This window comes from Rhinopithecus roxellana, chromosome 1 (genome assembly GCF_007565055.1).
Source record: "Rhinopithecus roxellana isolate Shanxi Qingling chromosome 1, ASM756505v1, whole genome shotgun sequence".
NCBI lineage: Eukaryota > Metazoa > Chordata > Mammalia > Primates > Cercopithecidae > Rhinopithecus > Rhinopithecus roxellana.
In genome coordinates, this window is record NC_044549.1 from 134,722,908 (window position 1) to 134,734,249 (window position 11,342).

The 11,342-nt window shown below is 36.6% G+C and overlaps 1 non-coding gene across 1 annotated transcript; it reads right to left on the reverse strand.

The window, feature by feature from the left end:
• Positions 1-11,015: 11,015 nt before the first annotated feature.
• Positions 11,016-11,122, reverse strand: LOC115900826. The gene has a single exon (XR_004060476.1). It is a non-coding gene; the product is annotated as a U6 spliceosomal RNA (small nuclear RNA).
• Between the last annotated feature and the right edge of the window lie 220 nt (positions 11,123-11,342).

Consider the following 11,342-nt stretch of genomic DNA (forward strand, 5'->3'; position numbering starts at 1 on the left):
CAGCTTAAGTTATAATAATATACTAATCAATGTTTTCTATGGCTATACTTTAGTCACTAAAGTATACTCTATGTCTAGATGGCAGTCCTAGACATAGAAAAAAGAACTGTACATTTCTCAAATTCTACACACATACACTTTCTTTTCTGACTGTAGTCATTTCCACAGATGGTGTTTCTTATTCATTATGCTTTGATCTTTCATGGTTTCACTTTCTCAGAAAGTAATTTTATTTCTAAGTTCAGGAGGGCTCCATTCTTTGCCCAAGTAAACTCATTATAAAGCCCTCCATGATCTTGTCTCTGTCTATGTTTCCTAACTCATTTTCATTTTCAACCCTTTTCATCAATCATCAGAATTCAACCACATAGATTTTCTGGTATTTTCTAAATACACCAAATTTTCCCCACCTCATAGCTTTTGTACTTGTTTTTTCTCTTTTTTTTATTCTTTTTTTTTTGTACTTGTTTTTTAAAATACTCTTCCCTCACTTTAATTTCTCTTTATCTTCAGTTCTCAACTTAAGGGTACTTCCTCTTTCTCACAGCACTCCATTTATTTCTAGCATACATTTATCATAATTTATTTCCTTATTGATTGTCTGTATTCCCCACTAAAATATAAGATTCATGAAGGCAGGGCCATGTCAGTCTTGTTCATGGCTCTGTACTCCATACTTCATGGCTCTGTGCTCAGTGCCTGGCACATAGCAGATACTAAATAAATGTGTTTGAATGAATGAGTGACTATGTACAAATATTTGTGTGTAAATGTCACACTCAGAGTAATGGATGGGTCATAGTATGTCATATATGTGGGTGAGAAAGACTTAGTTAACTAGGTTGGATGGAAGTGGGGGACTGGAAATAAACTTCAGTTCTGGGCAATGGGACTATCTGTTGGCTTGGAGGTATTTATGGTAAACAAAACATGTCATTGGGTATTATAGCAACTGGCAAAGGGTAATATAACAAAAAAGTAGCCCATATTGCAGGTCAAACCTGAAATAAAAGTGCTTTCTAGACAGGCTCAGGCAGCATGGTGAGTAGATACTTCAGAAGCAGGGAGGTGGATTTTTTTTTTTTTTTAACTTGACTTCATGGAAAATTTTTGTTTGTTTGTTTTAAAATAAGCTCAAATATGAGTTGAATGATGTGCCAACTAGAAACAAATGTAATCCTCTGGCTTTGTTCCTTTATCTGCCACTCCAGGTTTACATTTGGATTTTGTCTTTTATCTTGTGTTAATAATTGTTTATTTCATGGTATCTGTGACTAGGGATAGTCTCTCTGTGGTAGTCCAAGCTTATGGGACAAATATCTGCATATTTCTCATATTATGGTTCTTCAGGGAAGCAGAACCAATAAGATGGGTATATGTATATTTAGAAGGAAATTTATTTTCAGGAATTGGCTCATGTGATTTAGGTGGCTGGCAAATGAAAGTATACAGGGTAGACTGGCAAGCTGGAGACCAAGGAAAAGCTAATGCTGCAGTTTAAGTCTGAAGGCTATCTGCTGGTAGATGGCCCTCTTTCTTGATAGAAGTCAGTCTTTTGTTCTATTCAGATCTTCAGCTAGCTGGATAAGGCCTTACTTGGATGATAGAGGGCAATCTGCTTTACTCAGAGTTCATCAATTTAAATGTTAACCTCACCCCAAACACTCTCACAGAAACATTTTGAATAATGTGCGACTACCTATCTGGGCACTATGGCCCAGGCAAGTTGACATAATTAACCATCGCAATTATGTCCTACTTCAATGTCATATTTTAAGACAATGAAGCCTATTTAAAGCATTACAGCCCCATGATGGTGAAGCAGCTGGAAATCACATGATTTGAGGAACAGCTGAAGTCGCTAGGAATGTATAGAAATTCTGCCTCATTTAATCTACTGGGTTCCACACTTACAGCCAATATCAATCTGAGTTGCATCATCATTTCTTACTTATATCAGAGTTATAATATGAATGGTAGAGATTTCATAGTCTTTTGGTCTAAAATTGCTTTAAGTTCATTTAAAGGCCTTTATCAACAAAATTTCTAAGCTTATAATGCTTTTTTATTTTGCCCCTTTCAAGGTCTAGAACTTAAAGATATTCCTTATCCTCCATAGTGGTTTCTGAACAATAATTTATGTGTCAAGCATTGAGTAAAAAATTTTGGGTCATGTGATGACCGATTTTGCATGGGTCATTGACTCCAGGTGACTTCCTTTTCTGAGTGATCAAAGCCATTCCTAATTGTAGCAGCCTAGAATTTTGCTGTTAACCATTTCATGTCTGTTTCTGTGGCCACATTTTACCTCTAACAAACAAAAGAAACACCATTATCTTAGGAAAGTTGTTTGGCTATGTTTTTATTTTTATTTTTTCAGAGACTTTTCATTAGCCAACAGTCCAGAATTTATTGTATTCATTTTCATTGGCATCATGGTGACTAGCATGAATGTGAGAATTGTAACTCAGAAATTCGCCTAACATTTGACTATCTCTTTGTTCCAAATAGCTGTAGGTGCTGGGAATTCAGTAATGAACAAATCATAGGAAAATCCCAGTTGAAAAAAGATCATGTGAGTGGTTATTACTGATGTTTTACTTTCATCCTGAGGAATCTTTTCCTCAATTCTAAACCTATGGACTTGGATATGAAAGGAAAAGTATACTGTTTTTTATAGCTTCCATCAGCTCCACAGAATAAAATAACTAGTAGTCTTTTATAATTTAAAGATATAGGGAAGAAAAAAATTCACAATAAAATAGTATAATTTCACAATAATAAATACCATCACCTTGACTATCTCTGTATAATTAAGATATTTCTAAGCCATTGTCATTGCCTTTTATTTCAGGCTAAATTAAAGATAACTCATTTTCTGAACTGCATAACAAAATAGTCTCTGTAGGACCCTTGGAGCTAGTGTTGTGCAACCTGTATCAGTGAAATTTCTGTATCATTTACTAGGATATTTGTTTTGTGGAACAGTCTTGGTTTACATAAACTCTTTTCCCAGTTCTCATGGAGCAAGAGAGTTGAACTAGGAGACAGATTTTCTTATGATAGATTCTATTAAAATTATTTAAAAATATGTTTTGTATAGATAATACTGAGTGGATTGACAGGATATTGCTGCTGAGATATCTCTGGACGGTCTGTCTTTTACAAACCTCTTTGTCTTTTTCAAACATTGATGCCTTATCTGTTCTGAGAACTCATATGTGATATTTTTGGCATGCTTGTCCATTTAGGTTGTATGTAACTTTCAGTTTTCCTAAAACTCTGTCATGGATGTTCATTTCAGTTTCTCCAAGATCCATGCAAGACCCATGTTCACTTGGGGCATATGACACACTTCCTCTCTAAGGCTGGCCTTACCATGTCACATCTTAGGTCTTAGAGGGAGTTATGAAAATTGTCTTAGTTCTTCCTCACTTTAGCATCCATTTACTCTCTTCCACACACTATGTTTTATTTTCCCAAACACCATGAAGTGATCAAATACCAGCTCCCCAAGGAACTTTTTTCAGTTTAATTAGAAAAGAACAGTACTCAATTCCTTTACTGTTCTTCTGGAAGTAATTTCTAGCTCCTGTACCCATCTTCTTCCTCTGTTCCAGTAAATTATCTTTTGTCCTGTATTGTCAATCAGACTTCTAGCCCTATCTTACTATGTCACATACCTGGATTATAGTCATTGCAGTAGTAATAGAATTTGACAATAAATCTAGTTTGCAGACCTATGGCAACTGGGGATAAGGTATGGCGGCATGACTTAGGAATTATTGATGTTTTTTCCTGGTCTACATGATTAAATGGTGATGCTTTTCTCAGTGGGTCACTTACCATAGAAGGGTAACTATTGTTTTACAGACTGTCAATAATAGTATACATGAAGAAAGTCAAAAGCCTTGACTCCTGATTGCAGCTATGACTGAGGAACTGGTACAAGACTAACCCTTCTGCCATAACAAATCCCCTGCCACAGAAAGGAAATAACAAAATTATATGAAACAACTGCTTTTAGATATTGGACAACAGGCCATGAAGTATTGCACTGTCTGAGAGAAGAAAAATACACTAGATAACTGTTATTAGTGCTGGGTTTTCTGGTTAGAGCCACTTACTGGGCAAGGTGCAGAGAGGTAAAACCCAGACAGAGCATGGCAGCTTTGCTGAGATGATGAGACAGATATTAAAGTTTGGAGAGGCTCAAACAGCTGAAATTTATGGGCGGGAGACCAAAGAGGAGAGAGCTAAGCAGCGAAAGAACTCCAAAAATCTGCATAGGTTCCTTTTGAGTATTTGATTACTAATCTGCACAAATATAGGGTGAGACTCCACAAGACCAAAGAACAATTACCAGGGAAAGAATAATTATTGGGAAGCTATAAGCTGAACAAGTATCAGAATTTCACAGGACTGAACAACTAGGGTGGAAAGACCCTGTGGAACACTCAGACAATTCATTAGAGATTGCCAAAAGGCCATACCCCTTTTTGGTTTTAGTCCTAAGAAGAAGGGCTAAAAGTAGTCTTCTGGTAAAATCTATTCTAGACCCTTCTTAACAAAGTTGAAAAGGAAGTTTCAAAATAAACAATGCAATTCAACATGTCCAATATATATATATAGATATCAAAAGTTATTAGACATGCAAAAACAAACAAACAAAAAAAAACCATGAAAATGTGACCCATAACCAGGTTTGAAAAATCCATTCATAGAAACAGTTCTAGAAACAGGCAAAATTAATGGACTTGGACTTCTAAAGAGCTATTTTAAATATGTATACAAATTGAGGCCGGGCATGGTGGCTCACGCTTGTAATCCCAGCACTTTGGGAGGCCGAGGCTGGCAGATCATGAAGTCAAGAGATCGAGACCATCCTGGCCAACGTGGTGAAACCCCGTCTCTACTAAAAATACAAAAATTAGCTGGGTGTAGTGGCGCACGCCTGTAGTCCCAGCTACTCAGGAGGCTGAGGCAGGAGAATCACTTGAACCTGGGAGAGGGAGGTTGCAGTGAGCCGAGATCACGCCACTGCACTCCAGCCTGGCAGCAGAGCAAGACGCCGTCTCAAACAAACAAACAAACAACCAAACCAAAAAAAAAAAAAAAAAGCAGAGTAGGAATGGAGATAGAAGAAAGGAAAAAGAACTTAGGTATTTTTTTTTTTCCTGTTGGTTTCTGCCTTGGAATAAAATCTGGTGCAAGCACAATGAAGGAAGAGAGTAGAGGTAAATTTCTTCTCCCCGTCTTCCTCTGATGAGTCTAGTCTCTGTGTCGTACACTTTCTCCCTGGAGCTCTAGTAGACTTGCCGAGGTTTACCATGCTGTGGCAACTTGAAAAAAATGAATCAGAAAATGCATAAGTGATGCTTTAGAACAGTGAATACCTGCTGGACAACCCTGGGACCCTGTGGAGTCCAAGAGGCATGGAAAAAAGCAGTGAATGTTTCTCTGTGTCCGCAAGAAAGAAGGGGCATAGAATATAGGTGAGAAAGTGGAACTAAACAGACTTGGGGGAGACTTATTCGCTTCCTCAGCCAGGATGAGGAAACCCCTAGGGAAGATGCGAGATCAGAAGAAAATGCTGCCACATCTCAGTAGATTATCAACACAGTGGGGAGACATGATCTCCAAGGACACCAGCTCCTAAGAATGAGACCAGTTAAAATTCAAAGTACACAACTCTTCTATCAGGATGGCATGGTGGCATTTATTAAGACTCCCAGGTCAGCAACAACTAGGGAAGAGGAAGAGGGCAAAAAGAAAGCAATCTTAAATAGTGCTAAGTGCACTATTTATTTTGGTACATCTCAGTTTATTTCTTGTTAAACAGGCTAAAATAAAATGATATCCTGCTCCCCAGTTGCTCTTCTAAACATGTAGCTTTAGATTCATTACTGAATAAGTTTAGAAATGTACTTATTCTGTAGAGAAACATGAAACCAGCCAACAAATTTGTGCGGAGCTAATGCACTTTGTGTAGGTAAGCAATTTACAAAGTAATATGTAGGTATGTTATTGAAAGGAAAAGTAAAAAAAAAAAAAAGCATAATAGACAGCTAAAAAGAAATGATCTTCTCTATCATTTTAAAGATGGGATGATTAAGTACTTGCATACTTCACTTTGTCTTATCAGCACGTACGCAGCTACAATAAAAATCTCCATCTACCCTATCAGTGTGATCTGAGAGAACAGAATACTGTGTCTACTTGGTTAAAGCTTTTCTTCTCTAAACATCAGGATGATTTAAGGAAAATACACATCTAAGCTCAGTTCTAATAGTTCCTTGCCACTCACTTGGAAAAATTCACTGTGAGTTGCAAGTTCATATAGTAGTATACCTGGTTAAAATACAGCAGCTCTACCACTGTTTCCTCATCATACTATAATTTCTTTGGGACATGAACTTACATTTATACAATATTTTATTATAAAATGCTATATAATTTAGGGTTACTTCGTTTTTTTTTTTTTTTTTTTTTTTTTTTTTTGACAGAGTCTCACTCTATTGCCCAGGCTTGAGTGTAGTGGCATGATCTTGGCTTGCAACCTCTGCCTCCCGAGTTCAAGTAATTCTCCAGCCTCAGCCTCCTGAGTAGCTGGGACTACAGGCCTGCGCCACCACACCTGGCTAACGTTTTATATTTTTAGTAGAGATGGGGTTTCACCATATAGTCCAGGTTGGTCTCGAGCTCCTGACCTCGTGATCCTCCTGCCTTGGCCTCCCAAAGTACTGGGATTACAGGCATGAGCCACAGTGCCTGGCCATGGGTTTCATTGGTTCTTAATGCCTAAAATAACTTGTACATTTCCAGCTTTAAATTTCTGTGACTATGTGATCTTTAGTTTTCATAACCTTTGTTTTGGGAAAGAAGTTACACTTCCTTTTCAGAGTAATATAGCCCAAAGTGTCATTTATTTTATAACTAACATCAAATTGACTCATTAATTCACCCTCCTGTGCCAATAGAAGGAGTTTGGGGAAGAAAATATAACTAACAACAAAAATAGAAATGGCTTTCTTTTTTCAGGGATTAGCAGGCTAAACAGAATGCTTATGTTGTGGAAAGTGCTTATGAAATCAAGAAAGGCAATAGAAATATTTAATAACACAAATCAAATTATTGCATATGGCAAGTTTTATATACATATATCTATATATAAATGTATATATATAAATATTTGTTTCATGTCTTTATTGGCATAAAATGTGGAAATTAGAAGGTAGAAGTTGTCACCATATTTTTAAATGCTACTTAGCCTAAACTGGTAGGTTCATATATTCCTGAACATCATGTTACTTGACAGCTAAGAAGAGAATCAGATTCCAAATACGGTACTATGGGCTTTAGTGGTTATTTGTTGTTTTTTGGTTGCCTAGTATCTATTTTTCCTAGCTTTGGTAATAGTACTCAAGGGCTCACCCTTCCTCCACTCTCTGTCACTGGGCTGTGGTTGGCCTGTAGCACTGAGTCTGAAGACAGGCCAATCATCTTGCTTAATACTTACGATTAAATCGATTGGGTTAGGAATGGGCAGGTGACTTGATTTAGGACAACAGTAGTCAAGCCCAGGATCTCCGATAAAAGTGTTGAAAGGACCTTTTAAAATTTTATTAGTTTAATTTAAATTATTATTTATTATTTTTTTGGAATGTCAAGCTGAAATTACTATCAGATATCTTGCCACCACATGGAAGCTTTGAGTGAAGTCTACATGGAGGAGAACAGAACTGACAGATGGAAAGATACTGAATCCCAGTAACATCCTTCGAGATGCTGGATCAGCTGAGCTGGGCTTGAAGATAGAGCTACTCCTATACTTTTAAGGTACATAAGTCAATGAATTCCCTTGTTTGCTTGTATTAGCTTGATTATATTTTCTGTTACCTGTAGCAAGAGTACTACTACCTTGAATATTTCCCACTTGCTCTCCAGATTCACTCTCTACTTTTTTTTTTCCCAACCTTCTCTGTGCCCGGGGACTTACCTATAAGGATTGTATCAAAGAACACATTTGCCCTCTGGCTTCTGATTGTGTTCAGCCAGTGGGAATCTCCCTAGAGAGGGAGGTCAGAACATATATACTCTAGGGGCTCTCCCTGCTATATCACAATAGGTTGAATGGTTCCTCTTTTAAAGGCTATTGATCCTGTCAAGTGCCCTCTCCTCTCCAGGTTTGAGTAGCCATCTTCTCCCTGTGCACATCAGATCCAGGGGAGTTATACCTTCTCACAGTTGCAAGCTCTGGAATAAAACAGTATCCCTAACTGGTTTCCCTTAGCCCTTCCCATATTTCTGTAAATAGTACCTCTATTAAATTCTTCTCAATTATACAGTTTGAGTGAGCTGTCTGTTTGTACCAGGAGCCAGAGTGATACATACTCCATTCATTTTGGTATTCAAAATAAGTGGAAAATGCAGTATTTTTAAAAGACAAAATCAGATTAGCCATTTGAACAATTTATTGCTTGATGGTGAATACCCAATTTAGTATCATGATAAGATTTTAGAATTTTTGCAATACATGAAATTTTAGGAAGTCTGTAGTGAAGGGAACTGAAGGCTGTTGCCATCTACATGAGTGGGGTCTTATTCTAAGATTTTGGATTATTTTCTAGTCTACCACTCACAGAAACTACCTTTTAGTGTAACCACGGTGGAACCCTGCATTTTTCTTATCCATAGTATCTCTAGGTAAGCATCACTGTGCTCTTATAAATGTATATTTTCACTTCTCTAGGTCTTAGAAAGTGGACTGCTTGATTTTTTTTGTGAATAAATGAATAAAGGAAATAATTTTAAGATGCACACTGAAATCTATGCTCAGTGAATTTACATCTCATGATTTATTAGAACGAACTTTCCAAAGGTCTTTTATAGTTCACAAGGACACAGCAACAAGTATGTTAATTTCGAATTTATTCACTGAAGCAAGTTCTGAAGAAGTCAACTAGGTATCATGTAATTACCCTGTGTATTTTAGGTATTAAGATTAATTTAAGATGATTTATCACTCTAACTGTTTACCATGTTAGGCTTTTCTTCAATTAGTCTAAATTGATGAGCCCTGATGAGCTTTTGTAGTGATACAATATTTAAAAGATTAATTACATTGAACATATGTAATGGATTAACAGCAGTGTCTATTCAATATTAGCTTGAGGCTATGGAGTATATTCAATAGTCAACATGAAGCAAAATATTATTTATGCTTTGAATGGAGAATACTTTACTAAACCAGTCAAGACACCTTCTCATCTGGCTTTCCCTGGTTCTTCACTTGCAGTACTATTTTATATTGGACGATAGTTCAAACTAGTAATAAATATATGATTGCCATATTCTTCTGAACCACAGTATCTACTAATGTTGCTAATCAAACAAAATATTTGGATTGCCCCAACCTAAGAAAAAAAAATTTAGGCCATAATGTTGCTAGGTGTATCCTGTCATATGTGTAGCATGCTTCCTTTCAATCCATTTCAACAACAAGCTTAAAAATATGTGCCAGTCTTCAGGGAAATATAATAGATAAAACAGCTAAGAATATAAGTGTTATAATTAACATTACATAAGAGTTCTGTAATAGGAATTAGAGATGCAGTTTATGCAAGTCAAAAGGTGGTAATAAGTAGCATATTTTCATCTTCCAAATAAAGGAAAAGCTCAAACTTTACAAACATGGTAGGGTTTTTATTTTCTCCAGAGTCGTAAGTAAATGAATAGATAGATGATTCTTATAGTGTAGAATTCTGCTAGGCACCTTTGTTGATTCAAGAGCACAAAGAAATATGATTCCTGCTTTTAAGGACAGTGAAATGAACTATTAACACAAGTCCTCTAGTAATCTAGCCCTCTGAAATGCTATGGCTTCTTATACTGCCTTGTGTTAATAGTTCACTTCTCTTAAATTAGATTACACTTGATGAACCAATATTGACACATTATTATTAACAAAAGTCTGTAATTTACATTAGGATTCACTCTTTATATTATAAAGTTCTGAGTTTTGAGAAATGTATAATATCATGTGTTCACCATTACGGTATCATACAAAATAGTTTCATCACCCCCCAAATCTCCAATGTCCCACCATCCCTTCATTCCTCCCTTAAGCCTGGAAACCACTCATCTTTTTCCTGTCCTCATAGTTTTTTCCAGGATGTCATATAGTTGGAATCAAATAGTATGTAGCTTTTTTAGACTGCCTTCTTTCACTTAGCAATATACAGTTAAGTTTCCCCCATGTCTTTTGTGGCTTGATAGCTCATTTATCTTTTTAAAAATCACTGAATAATAGTATATTGTATGATGTACCACAGTATGTTTATCCATTCACTTATTGAAGGATATCTTGGTTGCTTCCAGAAAGCACAGTGCTGAGTGATGAGTGCTGTAAGAAAGATATGCAGGGTGTTAAAATGAAGAATGAGTTTGGCATTTAGAGGAGGCTTCACAGAGGAGGTGACACAAGCTGAGTCTTGAAGGATTAGTAGGAGTAGAAAGGTATACTAGGGCAGGGGTCAGGGGAACAGTGGACTATAGGTAGAGGAGAAAGAATACAGAGATGTGAGATAGCATGGCACATGTAAGGCACTGCAGAAACCCAATATGGCTGTTTCATAATGCAGATTGAGGCTGGGCTACAGGAGGCATAAGAGACTATCCTAGAAGGACTTTGTATACTAAAGAGTTTAGATTTATTCTGGATAAATGGAGAGCTGTGGAAGGATTTTAAAGGGAAGAGTGATTTAAAAAATAATAACGTGGCTAATAGAAAATTTTAAATTACATATGTGTTCACATTATATTTCTATTGGCCAGTTGCTATTTGGATATCCTATCATCAGTTTGAAAATTCCATGTCTAAAATGAAATGTTTCATTTTGCTCTCAAAACCAGTTCTTCTCTTTTCTATTTCTGCTGGTGGTGTCATAACCTGTCTTCCCATTCCCTCATTACCCTAAAATCTGGCTCTACTAAAACATACCAATAGCCTCCTAATAAATATGGAACGCTTCATGAATTTGCATGTTCTCCTTGCACAGGGACCATGCTAATCTTCTCTGTATCATTCCAATTTTAGTATATGTGCTGACAAAGCAAGCACCTAATTTTTTTGTGATCCTCATTTTCACTGGTCTTTTTTTCCTACTGCTTCATGCAACTGAATCTCTACTTTCTTGATTATCTTCCTCCTTTGACTTCTGTAACTCTGAGCTACTACAGTTCCTATCCAGTTTCTCTGATTACCTTTCCTCTCCTTTCTTTCACTGGCTTCTCTTCTTCTTCATACCTTAAAGATCTAGCCACATGCTCTGCTTTGTCTC